Below are 17,996 nucleotides of genomic sequence, written 5' to 3'. Positions count from 1 at the left end.
CGAACTTGGCAGACTTTTTGCAGTGTTGGCTCTCCATTGGGGCAATTGGCCTATTGGTTTCGACGTCATAACCATAAACACACGTTTCGTCACCAGTTACGACCATTTTGAGCAAATCGGGATCATCACTGAGGTCATTCAAAAACTCCTGAGCGATGCTGATGCGACAATTCTTCTGATCAAGATTGAGACGTTTTGGAACAAACTTCGCCGAGACACGTCTCTTGCCCAAACCGTCTGAAAAAATTGCCCGACACGAGCCGACCGATACGCCAACATCCTCAGACACTTCTCTTTCGGTAATTCGACGATTTTCCAAAACGATTTTCTTCATAGCGTGGATCTGTTTTTGATGCGCTGGGGCGTCCCGAGCGAGGTTCGTCATTGGTACATTTTCCGCCACGCTGGAAGAGCATGAACCTTTCGCCAACATTTTTTTACTTAGAGCAACATTTCAAGTGTTTCAGAGCACTTGATACCATTTTTCACACAAAATTTCATGCAAATTCGTTGCTCCATTTTGTATATTAATCCAAAATCGCCGAGCACACTACAACACATCTGACTTTTCGGTCTGTCAAAAACAAACGATGAATGCTGTACACTTGAATCTGTGAATATATATGTTCGGGACATGTGTACCAACATTACAACAACAAAAAACGAATGTACACTGCCCGCTCAATTTGAAAAATCACCTTACTTTTTGAGCAGCCTCGTAGATCTGATGATGATCTATGTAGCAGATCGAAACTAATCATCCACAAATAAGAAGTAACCGCATGTGGCCACAGCTGTGTTTCCTAAACAGATTATAAATTTAGACCTGTGTTTCGTGCAGCAATGTTCCCAAAAATTTTGAACACATAGAGACTTACGACATGGGACCCGCTCCGTTGCTCGCCGCAAACACCGTGCACAGTGGGCGGCAGCCGGCTTGGCCTCTTACCCTCAGGCTATCAGCCGCTGAGCTGGCGACCTTCCACCCACTCTGTCCTCTATCTGTCCTCTCCTGCAGACCCATAGCCCACCCTCTCCCCCCCCCCTGGCACAAACACACACACACACACACACACACACACACACACACACATGCACGTAGTATCCTTGCGCAACACCCAAAGCCACAGAGGCCAGACGGTACGTCATAACTAAGGCGATTGCCTTACCGCTTATTCTCAGCTTGCCTCGTCAACTGACTAGGGATGGGAAAAACCTCCCGGTTTAAACCGAGAGCGATATTCCAGTTCCGAATAACCGGTAATTTCGGTATTTCTTTAGTCTCGGTTATAACAGGAGCATTTTTTATTTTCTTACTGTCCGCAGCACGTGGTCGTGCGGTAGCGTTCTCGCTTCCCGCGCCCGGGTTCCCGGGTTCGATTCCCGGCGGGGTAAGGGATTTTCTCTGCCTCGTGATGACTGGGTGTTGTGTGATGTCCTTAGGTTAGTTAGGTTTAAGTAGTTCTAAGTTCTAGGGGACTGATGACCATAGAGCCATTTCAACCATTTTTTAAAATTTTTTACTAATAATAGTGCTTGCAAATTACTATCACGAATCCTTTACAGCAGAATGGAAAAACTGCTAAAATTTTATCTTTCGGAAGATTAGTTCGGATTCCAGAGAAATGTAGGAACACTGGAGGCAATGCTGACTCTTCCACTTATCTTAGAATGCGAGGTTCAGGAAATGCAAATCTGTAGACTTACAGAAAACTTTCAACAAAGCTGACAGGAATACTCCCTTACAAATTCTGAAGGTGATAGGCGTAAAATATAGGGAGCGGAAAGCTATTTACAGGACAGACTGGGGACTCGAAAGGGAAGCAATCGATGGGAAGGGAGTCAGACAAGGTTGTAACCCATTCCCAATGTTATTCAGTATTTACATTGAACAAACAGTAAAGGAAAAAGAAGAAAAATTTGAGTACATATTAAAATCCAGGGAGAAGAAATAAAAAACCTTGAGCGTTACCGATGACATGGTAATTCTGTCAGAGACAGCAAAGGACTTGGAAGAACAGTTGCACAAAATGGACAGTGTCTTGAAAGGAGGATATGAGATGAACATCGACAAAAGCGAAAGGAGGGTTATGGAATGTAGTCGAATTAAATCAGGTGATGCTGAGGGAATCAGATTAGGAAACGAGACAATTAAAGTAGTACATGAGATTTGCTATTTGGGGAGCAAAATAGCTGAGGATGGGCGAAGTAGAGAGGATATAAAATGTAGACTGGCAATGGCAAGAAAAGCGTTTCTGATGGAGAGATATTTGTTAACATGGAGTATAGATTTAAGTGTATAGAAATCTTTTCTGAAAGTATTTGTGTGGGAGTAACGATATATGGAAGTGAGTTAAGGACGATAAAGAGTTCAGGCGAGAAAAGAATGGAAGCATTGGAAATGTGGTACTACAGAAAGATACTGAAGATTATATGTGTAGATCATGTAACTAATGAGGAGTTACTGAACAAAACTGGGGAGAAGAGGAATTTGTGACACAACTTGAGTAGAAGAAGGGATCGGTTGGTAGGACATGTTCTGAAGCATCAAGGGATCACCAGTTTAGTACTGGAGGGCAGCATGGAGGATAAAATCGTAGAGCGAGACCAAGAGATGAATACAGTAAGCAGATTCAGAGAGATGTTGTTTCCAGTAGTTACTAGGAGCTGAAGATGCTTGCACAGGATATGGTAGCTTGGAGAGCTACATCAAACCAGTCTTCGGGCTGAAGACCAGAACAACAACACTAATAATTTGGTAAAAAACAAAATGTGAATTAGCCGCAGACACACTGCTAAAATGTTTAGTTTTTAAATAAACTTTTTTTTTTTAAAGTACGAGTCATTGGCTTTCGTAAAATATTTATTGCTTCGAAATTTTGCGTCGTTGTAGAACATGGGAAAAGCGGACAGTGCTATTGTAGAGAGAAACGAGCAAGAAACACATGGCATAAGAAGCGGTACGGCATTACTAAGACGATAATGTACCTGTTACCGCGTGGCGCTGTCTGTTAGGCGAGACACATGTTCCTCATATCTGGTCAGTATACAGACTCAGTTCCTTTGACTGTTCAGAGATGTCACTAAAGCCGCCCAAAGATGTAGACAACCATGCATGAGCAGCGCCTACTAGAGGGAGTCCGACAGCCGATCAGTTCCAGGCAGAAGGGAAGTGTCTAGGCGTGTCGGAGTGAACCAAAGCGATATTAAACTTCCTGGCAGATTAAAATTGTGTGCCGGACCGAGACTCGAACTGGGGACCTTTGCCTTACGAGGGCAAGTGCTCTACGAACTGAGCTACCCAAGCACGACTCACGACCCGACCTTACAGCTTTAATTCCGCCAGTACCTCGTCTCCTACCTTCCAAACTTCGCAGAGCACTTGCCCAGGAAAGGCAAAGGTCCCATGTTTTAATCTGCCACGAAGTTTCATATCAGCGCACAGAGTGAAAAATTCATTCTGAAAGCGATGTTGTTTGGAGATACAGAGAGTGATAGAAACTGTCGATAACACACCTCGCTCACGCCACCCAAGGGCTACTACTGCAGTGGATTACACCTGCCTACGGATTATGGCTCGACGCGAAATTTAACCGACAGGAAGAAGATGCTGTGAAATGCAAATGATTAGCTTTTCAGAGCATTCACACAAGGATGGCGCCAGTGGCGACACCTGCAACGTGCTGACGTGAGGAAAGTTTCCGACCGATTTCTCATACACAAACAGCAGTTGGCCGGCGTTGCCTCGTGAAACGTTGTTTTGATGCCTCGTGTTAGGAAAAATCCGTACCATCACGTTTCCGACTTTGATAAAGGTCGGTTTGCAGCCTATCGTGATTGCGGTTTATCGTATCGCGACATTGCCGCTCGCGTTGGACGAGATCCAATGACTGTTAGCAGAATATGGACTCGGTGGGTTCATGAGGGTAATACGGAACGCCGTGCTGGATCCCAACGGCCTCCTATCACTAGCAGTCGAGACGACAGGCATCTTATGCGCACGGTTGTAACGGATCGTGCAGCCACGTCTCGATCCCTGAGTCAACAGATGTGACGTTTGCAAGACAACAACCATCTGCACGAACAGTTCGACGATGTTTGCAGCAGCACGGACTATCAGCTCAGAGACCGTGGCTGCGGTTACCCTTGACGCTGCATTACAGGCAGGAGCGCCTGCGATGGTGTACTCGACGACGAACCTGGCTGCACGAATGGCAAAACGTCATTTTTTCGGATGAATCCAGGTGCTGTTGACAGCATCGTGCTGGTCGCATCCGTGTTTGGCGACATCGCGGTGAACGCACATTGGAAGCGTGTATTCATTATCGCCATGCTGGCGTATCACCCGACGTGATGGTATGGGGTGCCATTGGTTACACGTCTCGGTCACCTCATGTTCGTATTGACGGCACTTTGACCAGTGGACGCTACATTTCAGATGTGTTACGATCCCTGGCTTTACCCTTCATTCGATCCCTGTGAAACATTAAATTTAAGCAGAATAATGCACAACCGTGTGTTGAACGTTCAGTATGGGCCTTTCTGGATACAGAAAATGTTGGAATGCTGCCCTGGGCACCATATTCTCCAGATCTGTTACCAATTGAAAACGTCTGGTCAATGGTGGCCGAACAACTGGCTCGTCACAATACGCCAGTCACTACTCTTGATGAACTGTGGTATCGTGTTGAAGCTCCATGTGTTGCTGTACCTGTACACGCCATCCAAGCTCTGTTTGACCCATTGCCCAGACGTATCAAGACCATTATTACGACCAGAGGTGGTTGTTTTTGGTACTGATTTCTCAGGATCTATGCACCCAAATTGTGTGAAAATGTAGTCACATGTCAGTTCTTGTATATTTGTCCAATGAGTACCCGTTTATCATCTGCATTTCTTCTTGGTGTAGCAATTTTAATTGCCAGTAGTGTATCTCAGTTTTTACCACATTTTTGGGAGATTCTAGTGTTTCATACACCTGTGAGTATGGTTTGTATGCAGTGCAAAAACCATCGAAGAATCTCTCTTACTTATGAGGAAAAGTGTACCTATAGCAACTAATGCAGCAAATAATAAGTGAAAAAATAATGAAGTTTCATATGTAAAAAATATATTTTGGAACTTCCACTGCTATGAGTGTGACTCCTATATCCTTCCTGGTCATGCTGACAAAGTTTCATAAATTTATTTCTAGAAGTATAGACACTGGGAACTAAAATGTCATGTGGTGCCTTTCCTGCTCCAAGTAGGCCCGTTTGTCGGGTAACCCCCCCCCCCTAACACCACCCATCCCCCTTTTTAAAAGATTAGGAGTGGGAGAAACCATGACGGGATGCCCCTTTCTTACCACTTACCTTCCAATTTGTTTACCGTCTGAGTTATCGGCCGTTTTAGCGAACGACGTGCGGTCTGTGGACTGCGTTTTACATTTTATCCGTCGTAGCAATATGGCGACGGCCATTTAATCTTTGGTTCTGTACCTGCTTTGCTCTATAGCGCGTTTTATTGACCTCTCTCCACGCCCATTGTTTTTAGCTGTCTTCTCTCCCGTCGTTTTTAAATCCTCTCTTCGTCTTCGTGTTCTACACTTGTGACATGGGCGCGTATGACGCTAGTTGCACCCTAAAACAAAACAAAGTAAACAAACTTGAGACATCACATAAGGAGAAAACTTCAAACTTAATAATTTATTTACTATCAAAAACAGTCTTGATTACAATTTATTTATTACAGTGACCGGTTTCGACCACTACTGTGTTCATCTTCAGACCAATGAGTAAGCACCTTTTTCTGCTGAATAATAAATAAATAAATAAATTGTGATCAAGACTGTTTTTGATAGTAAATATTTGTAATACTTTGATCACTGTTCACTCCCACAATGTATTCAAAAGTAGTTAATGAGTTATTCATAATTTACATTAAAAATAGGAAGTAGCTCATCTGTTATCTGTATCTTCATAATATGCCTTTATGTTCTTGTAGCCAGCCGGACGGAGTGGCCGAGCGGTTCTAGGCGCAAGTTCGAATCCTGCCTCAGGCATGGATGTGTGTGATGTCCTTAGGTTAGTAGGTTTAAGTGGTTCTAAGGTCTATGGGACTGATTACCTCAGATGTTAAGTCCCATAGTGCTCAGAGCCATTTGAACCTTTTTTTTTTTTTACTTGTAGCCCTTCGAATCGGAGAAGTTAACACTAAAAATAGGGGCATCCAACCACAGTTTCCACCCTTTTGCACCGACTATTTGTAATGGCCAGATACTAGTGTGATCCTCGATTACAACACGATTTTTGAGCAGAGTATGAAAAAATTACAATCGGTAGGAGAGCAGCAGTCACTTTTGGCAGTATTCAACGTCTTACCGCTTACCAAGAAAACCAGCAAACAGCGCTCAGACTAAGTTTTCTTTCATTTGTCTATTTAATTTAATATTTTGATTCTATGTACCTTGAAACTGAGAGAGCGTCAATACGTTTCAATCTTTGAGGATGTCAAAGTAAACACCTTTCAGCCGTCAATTTTCAACCTTATTTTATTAGGCAACCAGTTTCGGCGCTTTATTACGCCATCTCCAGTTTCAAATGGTTCAAATGGTTCTGAGCACTATGGGACTTAACTTCTGAGGTCATCAGTTCGCTAGAACTTAGAACTAGTTAAACCTAACTAACCTGAGGACATCACACACATCCATGCCTGAGGCAGGATTCCAACCTGTGACCGTAGCGGTCGCGCCATCTTCAGGCCCCTGACCGACGTGTAGGAGTAATCTACCTCGCTTGTGATCGAACCAGCGCCCAGCAATGCTGGTATTTGTAGATATCTACTTACTGCGGTGACCACTTCAAACATCGCCCGCCGACTGTTAGATAAATTGGTTAGATAGATTGGTTTACATAACAGTCGGCAGGTGATTTTTGAAGTGGTCACTGTAGCAAGTAGATATCTACTAATACCAGTATTTCCGCCCCTGCTTCGACCACATGCGAGGTAGATTATTCCTACACGTCAGTCAGGAGCCTGAAGATGGCGTAATAAAGCGCCGAAACTGGTTGCTTAATAAAATAAGGTTGAAAGTTAATGACTGAAAGGTATGTCATTCGACATCCTCAATCGAACAGAGACGTTTCAGTCATTTTCCTATTTCTACGATTATTACAAGAAATACTAGCAATAAAAAACTGAAAATCAGTTGTTTCCGAAACCGGTTGTTTTGAGTGGTTTTAACGCTCACGTTAAACCTGCGTCGAAAGAAGCCGATATAACCAAAAAAGCGATAAACGCCATCGCTCCTACCGACCCGACTCCACAGTGGCCAGTTGCATACCAACTGCGCAGCGTTCATTTTGGAGCCCTTTTTCTCCCCTCCTCTGAGACACGCGCACGGAAAAAAAATTAGCCGTACTCGGGAGACAGGATACTCACACCATCAACCCAGTTCTAGCATTGGCGATTGTCCTGAATGGACGAAGAACAGAGTCCACAGGTTTATCAGATCCAAGGAGAGGCTCAAATGGCTCTGAGCACTATGGCACTTAACTTCTGAGGTCATCAGTCCCCTAGAACTTAGAACTACTTAAACCTAACTAACCTAAGGACATCACACACATCCATGCCTGAGGCAGGATTCGAACCTACGAACAGTGATCGCACGGTTCCAGACTGAAGCGCCTAGAGCCTCTCGGCCACTCTGGCCGGCTCCACGGAGAGGGATTTTGGCTGCTTCGTTTCACCTGCTATGTTCATATAGAGTCCGATATTTTTTATGGCTGTGTAATCGATCGATTTAGAGAGCAAGTTGGGGCGCAGTAAGGAGCTGACGGATCGTTCGTCAAACAAGCAGCGTCTCCGGGCGGCCCTGGCAACTGCTTGGAAGACGCGAGTGTCCACTGCATTCTTGGTAACAAGAGGCGAAACTGCGACTTGTGGCCTGTCTCTCTCTGTTCTGGCCTGTTCAAAAGCCGTAGTGCTATTTCCTGCTGCGAGAATGGTCCGAAGCAGCGCCGGCTTTAGGGTGGGGCGACCCGGGCGGTCGCCCAGGGCGCCGGGGCCCAAGGGGCGCCACATACTAAACGCATGAAAAAAAAATTACAATTTACAATCACCCATTTCGCGAAATTAAAATATTATTCAGTCTCATTCAACATACGTCGCTAATCTCACGAATGCGCGATGAATTCGGGGTAGCAGAAGAGAAATCATGCTGAATGCAATCTTCGTATTGTCTGCAACCATCCATGTTTGACGCGGGCTAGCACGGGCTCTACCAAAGCGCCTCTCTTATTTGTTTCAAGAACTGCAACAAGGAAGAGCCCATGCAGCCGCACCATCTCTCGTTTACAACAGAAACTACCGGTCGCTCCAAATAAAAGAAAATACAGACTGTGAAATATACATTATATTATGATTTAATTAATACGAATGTATTTATATCGAATATTTGTGACTTAATGACTCATGTACATTAATTAATAGATCATGCAATGCGTGCACTGCATTCATAGAGAATTCCCCCCTAACGTACTGAAATAATACAGCGCCACACAATGTTTGTTAGACTGCATATGTTGGCAGCGCTACGATTTGCACCCGCATGACAGTAATTGTCAGTAAGAGTCGGAGGCAGCGGTCATGTTTTCGTGGCGGAATAATTGTGAGTGAAACGAGTGTCGTGACTGTGTCAACATTTTAATTTTATGGTAAGTGCGAAAAACATTTTTATCTTTCAGTTCAGGTTTTTTTCTAGTTACTGATAGGTGAATTTCTTTATTTGTTATAGATCGAATATTGTGGTCGCGAAATAGAGCAGTGTCCAAGCAATAATTTGTCAAATTATTAAATGCTGTTCTAAATTACAAGAAAAGTTAACTGTCAACATGAAGTCAGATATTGATGGAAATTTTAGTTGTTTATAATTGTTTTTCATTAGGCGTAATATGTTTTGTGTTCAGATGACTGACAGAAAATATAGGTTTATGGCTTACAGTTATATTAAATTCAATAAAAATATGGTACCCAATTCAAAATTAGTGTTTTTTCGTTATACATATTACCTCCTATATATATAAATCAATTGTTATGTGTTAGTCTCACCAAAACAAAGAAATAGCTTGACCAATTTGAATAATTTTTGTTTTGTTTTGTTCGCTTTAGTACAGGGGTGCTTCAGAAAAGAAAAGAAATATTAGGGATATACATTTCTAATTGTTTCTATACTGACTGTTACGGTAGCGACAGCAGCATGCTGGACTGACGTCACAGGCTACACAAGACTCACATGGAGCGTCTTAGCGGGCTTTCAGATTATTTGGATTTCATTTCCATTTAAAAAAATAAAATACTCAAATTTACGATGGAAAAAACACACAGAATCTTCGAGGTAGCGATGAAATGGGGATTTTCCCGTACGACCATTTAACGAGTCTAGTGTCAATATCAGGAAACCGCTAAAACATCAAATCTCCGACGTCGCTGCCGTCGGAGAAATATCCAGCAAGAACGGGACCAACGACGTCGGAAGGGAATTGCTCGACGTGACACAATTGCTACCCTTCCGCAGATTTCAGTGGTGAACCATCAACAAGTGTCAGCCTGCGAACCATTAAACAAAACATCATCGATATGGGCTTTCGGAGCCGAAAGCCCACTCGTGTACCCGTGATGACTGCACGACACAAAGCTCTACGCCTATCCGGGGCCAGTCAACACCGACATAGGACTTTTGATGACTGGAAACCAGTTGCCTGGTTGGACGAGTCTCATATCCAGTTGTGTCAAGCGGATGCACTTGTCGGCTATGGAGACAACCTCATGAATCCATGGACCCTGCATGTCAGCAGGGGAATCTTTAGGCTGATGGAGGCCCTGCAATGGTGTGGGGTGTTGTGACCATAGAAAATTTTAAATTTTATTCTTGCTTTTGTGACCATAATAAGAGTCCAGGCTCCATAGGCAAACAGCCAGCCGACATTAAGAAATAGTCCACCAGGACATAGGGACAAGATAAGTGGCGGGGGCTGCCATGTATGGCTTGTTGATCAAATAACTTAGTGTTTTACTTCCTGCCAGAGGAAGCAACATGAATCAAACTTTCACAATTGAGGACGCAAAAACCAGGGCGATAATACAGCAAGAGAGTGTGTCAGTCACGTGCAGAAAAGATGCGTGTGGAACCAAATTAATATGTGTGCAGCTAGAAACGAAAGTGTCGCGTGGAACCGAAGGCATTCATGCACAAGCCGACCAATTAGAAACGAGAGTGTCGTGTGGAACCATAGGCATTCTTGTGAAATCCGATCACTTAAAAATGAAAGGGTCGTGTGAAACAAATTAACTCATGTGCACCCAAGTACATGAGAAACGAAATAAAAGGCCAGGCAGAGGAATAGCTAGAAGCAGAGATTCAGATGGTGCGAAATGGTTCAAATGGCTCTGAGAACTGTGGGACTTAACTCCTGAGGTCATCAGTCCCCTAGAACTTCGAACTACTTAAACCTATTTAACCTAAGGACATCACACAAATCCATGCCAGAGGCAGGATTCGAACCTGCGACCGTAGCGGTCGCGCGGTTCCAGACTGTAGCGCCTAGAACCGCTGGGCCACTCCGGCCGGCAGAGATTCAGATGCAGATTCATAGCCAGTGCCGGCAGTTTGGAGATTCCACAGCGATACGCCAGCGGGGCCGAGTAGGCCCACAGCAGCCGACACAGCTGATAAAGACTTCAACTACGAGAAGATGGTGATAGACTCTGGAGGACACTCAGGAGCTGCAGGTCAAGTAGGATTTTCAGGTTGAACAGAGGCTGTCAGTCTCAGTTACTTAGAGAGATTTCAGTGCTAACCAAGAACACGTGATTGCTTTTTTTTGTGGTTTTAGGGCGCAAAACTTTAATGGTCATTTGCGCCCAGACTACGTTAGGAATGCACTGCCAGGCACAAGTTTAAAACAGCAACGAAAAGGGAAAACACGATAAAAGTCAGACTGACAGGCATAGGATTAAAAAAAAAAAACAGCATAATCAAAGGTCCTTAGAAAGGTTGGTCAAGTTGATAAAATGAAGAACGCGAGCAGCTGCTCGTGGGTCATCCGCTAAAATGGCATCTAGACTACAGGGCAGGCCAAGATCAAGACGCAGTGTGTTAAAATCCGGGCAGGACGTTAAAATGTGGCGGACCGTCAGCAATTGCCCACATGGGCAGAACGGCGCCGGCGCAGCCGTTAGCAAATGGCGATGGCTGAACCGGCAGTGGCCAATTCGTAACCGGGCCAAAACGACCTCCTCCCGCCGAGAAGGGCGGGAGGACGTCCAAGGCACGGGAAGAGGTTTCAAGGCCCGAAGCTTGTTGTCTGTAAGTGCAGCCCAATCGGCATGCCACAGCGATAAAATGCGCCGACAAATGACCCTGCTAAAATCTGACGAAGGGACACAACAAGAAGCTGTCCGAGGCTGGAGGAACGCAGCCTTGGCCGCTGCATCTGCAGCTTCGTTCCCAGGGATACCGACATGGCCAGGAACCCACATAAAGCTAACCGGAGAATCGACGTCCACCAGCTGCTGAAGAGAGCGTCGGATCCGGTGCACGAAAGGGTGAACCGGTTACGGATCACTGAGGCTCTGGATGGCGCTGAGGGAATCGGAGCAGATGACATAAGCAGAATGTCGGTGGCGGCAGATGTAAAGAACAGCCTGGTAGAGGGCAAAGAGCTCAGCTGTGAAGACCGAACAATGGCCATGGAGCCGGTATTTGAAACTTTGTGCCCCGACAATGAAAGAACACCCGACCCCGTCATTGGTCTTAGAGCTATCTGTATAAATGAAGGTCATATTAATGAACTTCGAAGTTCGACAAAACGGGAGTGGTATACCGAACCGGGGGTAACCTCCCTTGGGAGCGAGCTGAGGTCAAGGTGAACGCGAACCTGGGCCTGCAGCCAAGGTGGCGTGTGGCTCTCGCCCACTCGAAAGGTTGCAGGGAGTGAAAATTTAAAGTGTTGAAGGAGGCGACGAAAGCGAACTCCAGGGGGTAGCAGGGCTAAGACATACAACCCGTATTGACGGTCGAGCGAGTTGTCAAAAAAGGAACGATAAGACGGGTGGTCGGGCATTGACAGTAGCCGACAGGCATACCGACAAAGCAGTATATCGCGCCGGTAGGTGAGTGGCAATTCACCAGCGTCAGCATGAAGACTCTCTGCTTATTGCAATTCTGTAACCTATTTTCAGGAAACTTATTTGCTTAAAACCAAGGAGATTCTCTCCCTCTCATCTCTGATATAAAGGTTGACAGCAATTTATAACTAACCCATAGTCGTTAACGTCACGATTGCGCTACGCATTTTGCACTTACTTCGTTCTGGTATAGTGAGGCTGTGCCGGGATGTGACAGGGATGTGCGCAGTTGGAGTGATATGGGACCCCTGATATGTCTAGATACGACTCTGACAGGTGACACCTACGCAAGCATCCTGTCTGATCACCTGCGTCCATTTATGTCCATTGTGCTTTCAGACGGACTTCGGCATTTCCAGCAGAACAATGCGACACCTCACACGTCCAGAATTGCTACAGAGAGGCTCCAGGAACACTCTTCTGTGTTTAAACGCTTCCGCTGGTCACCAACATCCCCAGAAATGACCTTTATTGGGCATATCTGGGATTCATTGCTACATGCTGTTCAGAAGAGATCTTCAGCCCCCCGTACTCTTACGGATTTATGGACAGCCCTGTAGGGTTCATGGAGTCAATTCTCTCCAGCACTACTTCAGACATTACTAGAGTCCTTGCTACGACATGTTGTGGCACTTCGCGTGTTCGTGGGGGCCCTACGCGATATTTGCCCAGTATATCAGTTTCTTTGGCTCTTAACTGTAGATACACCTTCCTGCGTGAAAAGGGCTCTCTTCCGTGTACTGTATCGTAAATGTTTTTCTTGCAACTTCGTGATTGCAATGACATTTGTCAAAGGGCTTTACTCTTAGAATAATCCCCTTTCATTGGTGATCATCTTCGCGTACCGTGTAATCGAATACCTAATCCACTATGCGTTACGTTTCGCTTTCCTTAGTTCAAGTCATTTGTTGAATGATAGTGCTAAATTGTACGCATAACATGATAAATTATGAGGCTGTAATGCATGTATACCATGAAGGCATTGCGACGAAAGAAACAGATGAAGTGTGCTCATTTCGGTTTGATTATATAAAAAAATATGTATCAGAAAATGTCAAAGATCTTTGTTTGTTTCCGGTGGTTGCGGTTGGGCAAAACATGAATCACTTCAAGATTCCAGTAGGCCAATATTTGGCAAACACAAAACATTTTGATAAAGTGGAGCAGTGTTTTCCTATTCGTCAACATTCGTAAAACGTGTGTGACAGGAAATGTTCCAAGGTGAAACAGGTACAAGAAGGGCTCAGAGAGTGTGGAGGGCGAAACAGTATTGTCAAATCAAAGCTTCCAAAAATCGTAGGCTCATGTAAGGAATTTTTGCAGGGGGCCGACTGGAATTGTGTCGAAAATACAACAAAAAATTAATCATTGAAAGATTATTCAACTAAACAGAGAATATGAAAAGTTTGTTTTTATACTTACGTTCCAATGACATCAATAACGTGTAATCATGAGGGTGTCTTTGTTATTTATCACTCTGGCCTCTTCGACTGAAACAAAACCTTGAGACAGATATATATGTTACTGCTAGAACAGTTTCCAAATCGTTTTATAGTGGTTTATTAATAACAAGGTGAACAAATTCTTCTCGGTGTGAGCCCACTCCACACAACAGACTACACAGTCAACAAAACCAGTGTAGTACAACAATTATATTCAATTATATTACTACACTGACATGCAGCACAGTGGTCGCGTCTGTGAACCGTCTCAAACTGACTGAGCTTTCTGCTCCCCCTACTTATGTGTTCTTAACAACGAAGTTAACAAAACTGTAGTGCAAATTTATATTATTGACAATTAATAGTTCAAAGTTATTATGAATAACTATTCACAAAACCTTTCGTATTTTATGCCCAAACTGGCGTATACAATATAGAAGATTCTTACATAAGAAATACATCACATTATACAAAATAGTGGAAAACAACAATGCCAACCTAATGTTTCTTAATCATGGCTTAAATAGTTAATGCAAAATAATGCTAGCATATAATGGACGAACATAACATACAAGTAAATGAATTAAATAATAAATTTTATGAAATTTAATCTATTACATGAAACCACTTATTTTGTGGAGGTATATTTGGTACAATCGGAATTACGAAACTTTCACTAAATTGCCTCTTCAGAGAGTATTTTATTAGGGTATCGAAAAAGAAATGTAAAACAAGGGGTTGTTTTACTTCACTCACCATCAAGCTGACAGAAACTTAAAACATATACAACGTCTTTATCTGGTGGCCAACATACGATATTTGTTGTCGTACAAATCAAAACTCAGGCATGTTCCACAATGCCAGAAAGTTAGGCTTCAACCATGTTTTTGTATGCATTAAGTTACAACTAGGTGTTGTGACATAATCCGATCTTTTACATCTGGAAGTGTGTGTTGCTTTTAACTTTCAAAAGTCTTACACAGGACCAGTGGCTAGCAGCAGGAACAAAATGCAAGATCTTCAACGTCTATCTGATGATACTATGTTCGAATACAGGTATTTCTGTCAGATGATGACCAATCAAACCATTTTGTATGAACTTTGGTTAGCGTTGCAGTACTGTGAAAATGTACGAGTAAGAGAAAGACACAACTTAAACACTACTAAAAACATGACTTGGTAATGCGTATGAATTACTTCCTCAAGACAAGGAACTTCTTTCAAGATGTTGGACATATTTTTCTCAAAAAGATTGCAATAACTGGCTACTATAGGGAGCGAAAGGATATTTACAATTTGTACAGAAATCAGATGGCTGTTATAAGAGTCTAAAGGTATGAAAGGGAAGCAGTGGTTGGGAAGGGAGTCAGACAGGGTTGTAGCCTATCCCCAATGTTATTCAATCTACACTCCTGGAAATGGAAAAAAGAACACATTGACACCGGTGTGTCAGACCCACCATACTTGCTCCGGACACTGCGAGAGGGCTGTACAAGCAATGATCACACGCACGGCACAGCGGACACACCAGGAACCGCGGTGTTGGCCGTCGAATGGCGCTAGCTGCGCAGCATTTGTGCACCGCCGCCGTCAGTGTCAGCCAGTTTGCCGTGGCATACGGAGCTCCATCGCAGTCTTTAACACTGGTAGCATGCCGCGACAGCGTGGACGTGAACCATATGTGCAGTTGACGGACTTTGAGCGAGGGCGTATAGTGGGCATGCGGGAGGCCGGGTGGACGTACCGCCGAATTGCTCAACACGTGGGGCGTGAGGTCTCCACAGTACATCGATGTTGTCGCCAGCGGTCGGCGGAAGGTGCACGTGCCCGTCGACCTGGGACCGGACCGCAGCGACGCACGGATGCACGCCAAGACCGTAGGATCCTACGCAGTGCCGTAGGGGACCGCACCGCCACTTCCCAGCAAATTAGAGACACTGTTGCTCCTGGGGTATCGGCGAGGACCATTCGCAACCGTCTCCATGAAGCTGGGCTACGGTCCCGCACACCGTTAGGCCGTCTTCCGCTCACGCCACAACATCGTGCAGCCCGCCTCCAGTGGAGTCGCGACAGGCGTGAATGGAGGGACGAATGGAGACGTGTCGTCTTCAGCGATGAGAGTCGCTTCTGCCTTGGTGCCAATGATGGTCGTATGCGTGTTTGGCGCCGTGCAGGTGAGCGCCACAATCTGGACTGCATACGACCGAGGCACACAGGGCCAACACCCGGCATCATGGTGTGGGGAGCGATCTCCTACACTGGCCGTACACCACTGGTGATCGTCGAGGGGACACTGAATAGTGCACGGTACATCCAAACCGTCATCGAACCCATCGTTCTACCATTCCTAGACCGGCAAGGGAACTTGCTGTTCCAACAGGACAATGCACGTCCGCATGTATCCCGTGCCACCCAACGTGGTCTAGAAGGTGTAAGTCAACTACCCTGGCCAGCAAGATCTCCGGATCTGTTCCCCATTGAGCATGTTTGGGACTGGATGAAGCGTTGTCTCACGTGGTCTGCACGTCCAGCACGAACTCTGGTCCAACTGAGGCGCCAGGTGGAAAAGGCATGGCAAGCCGTTCCACAGGACTACATCCAGCATCTCTACGATCGTCTCCATGGGAGAATAGCAGCCTGCATTGCTGCGAAAGGTGGATATACACTGTACTAGTGCCGACATTGTGCATGCTCTGTTGCCTGTGTCTATGTGCCTGTGGTTCTGTCAGTGTGATCATGTGATGTATCTAACCCCAGGAATGTGTCAATAAAGTTCCCCTTCCTGGGACAATGAATTCACGGTGTTCTTATTTCAATTTCCAGGAGTGTATATATTGAGCAAGAAATAAAGGAAACAAAAGAAAAGTTCGGAGTGGGTATTATAACCCATGGAGAAGAAATAAAAACTTTGAGGTTCGCAGATGACATTGTAATTCTGTCAGAGACAGCAAAGGACTTGGAAGAGCAGCTGAACGGATAGGACAGTGTCTTGATAGGTGGGTATAAGATGAACATCAAGAAAGGCAAAACGAGGATAATGGAATGTAGTCGAATTAAATCGGGTGATGCTGAGGGAATTAGATTAGGAAATGAGACACTTTTAGTAGTAAAGGAGTTTTGCTATTTGGGGAGCAAAATAACTGATGATGGTCGAAGTAGAGAGGATATAAAATGTAGAATGGCAGTGGCAAGGAAAGTGTTTCTGAAGAAGAAAAATTTGTTATCATAGAGTATAGATTTAAGTGTCAGGAAGTCATTTCTGAAAGTATTTGTGTGGAGTGTAGCCATGTATGGAAGTGAAACGTGGACAATAAATAGTTTAGACAAAAAGAGAATAGAAGCTTTCGAAATGTGGTGCTAAAGAAGAATGCTGAAGATTAGATGGGTAGATCACATAACTAATGAGGAGGTACTGAATAGAATTGTGGAAAAGAGGAGTTCGTGGCACAACTTGACTAGAAGAAGGGATCGTTTGGTAGGACATGTTCTGAGACATCGAGGGATCAGCAATTTAGTATTGGAGGGCAGCGCAGAGGGTAAAAATCGTGGAGGGAGACCAAGAGCAGATTCAGAAGAATGTAGGCTGCAGTAGGTACTGGGAGATGAAGTAGCTTGCACAGGATAGAGTACCATGGAGAGCTGCATCAAACCAGTCTCAGGACTGAAGACCACAATAACAACAACAACAGCTACTACAGTAGTTGCGAAATATCCATTTTGCTCGGTTCTTTAAACCTTGGAAAGCCCATCCTGTTACATTCCATAAATTCACCTACACAAAGTTTTCCTTTGTTCCTGTTGTTCCTGAAAATATTCTAGAGTAAGCTCCTTAACATATACACTATGTGATAAAAAGTATCCGGACACCCCACAAAAACATACGTTTTTCACATTAGGTGCATTGTGCCGCCACCTACTGCCGGGTACCCTAAGTCAGCGACCTCAGTAGTCATCGTGAGAGAGCAGAACGGGGCGCACCGCGGAACTCACAGACTTCGAAGGTGGTCAGGTGACTGGCCGTCACTTGTGTCATACGTATGTACGCGACGTTTCCACACTTCCAAACATCCCTAAGTCCACTCTTTCTGATGTGATAGTGAAGTGTAAACGTGGACACGTTCAGCACTAAAGCGTAGAGGTCGACCTCGTCTGTTGACTGACAGAGACCGCCGACAGTTGAAGAGAGTGGGAATGTGTAATAGGCAGACATCTATCCAGACCATCATACAGGAATTCCAAAATGCATCTGGATCCATGCAAGTAATATTACATTGCACCACGATCGAGCACCTGTTCGCTGCCTGTGGTGCAGTGGTTGCATGACAATAACATCCCTGTAATGGGCTGGCCAGCACTGAGTCCTTACCTCAATCCTATAGAACACCT

At 44.7% G+C, this 17,996-nt stretch overlaps 1 protein-coding gene across 1 annotated transcript in view; it reads right to left on the bottom strand.

The window, feature by feature from the left end:
- LOC126108298 (uncharacterized) overlaps positions 1 to 1,005 on the bottom strand; it is a 535,066-nt gene extending 534,061 nt beyond the window's left edge. Inside the window, exon 1 of the mRNA XM_049913520.1 lies at positions 879 to 1,005. The gene's annotated coding sequence lies outside the window, so the exon portion shown is untranslated. The remainder of the gene's footprint in view (positions 1 to 878) is intronic.
- Between the last annotated feature and the right edge of the window lie 16,991 nt (positions 1,006 to 17,996).

Source organism: Schistocerca cancellata, chromosome 11, assembly GCF_023864275.1.
Source record: "Schistocerca cancellata isolate TAMUIC-IGC-003103 chromosome 11, iqSchCanc2.1, whole genome shotgun sequence".
Lineage (NCBI taxonomy): Eukaryota > Metazoa > Arthropoda > Insecta > Orthoptera > Acrididae > Schistocerca > Schistocerca cancellata.
Note: the sequence above shows the minus strand (reverse complement) of the source record. Positions and strands in the feature narration are given on the sequence as shown.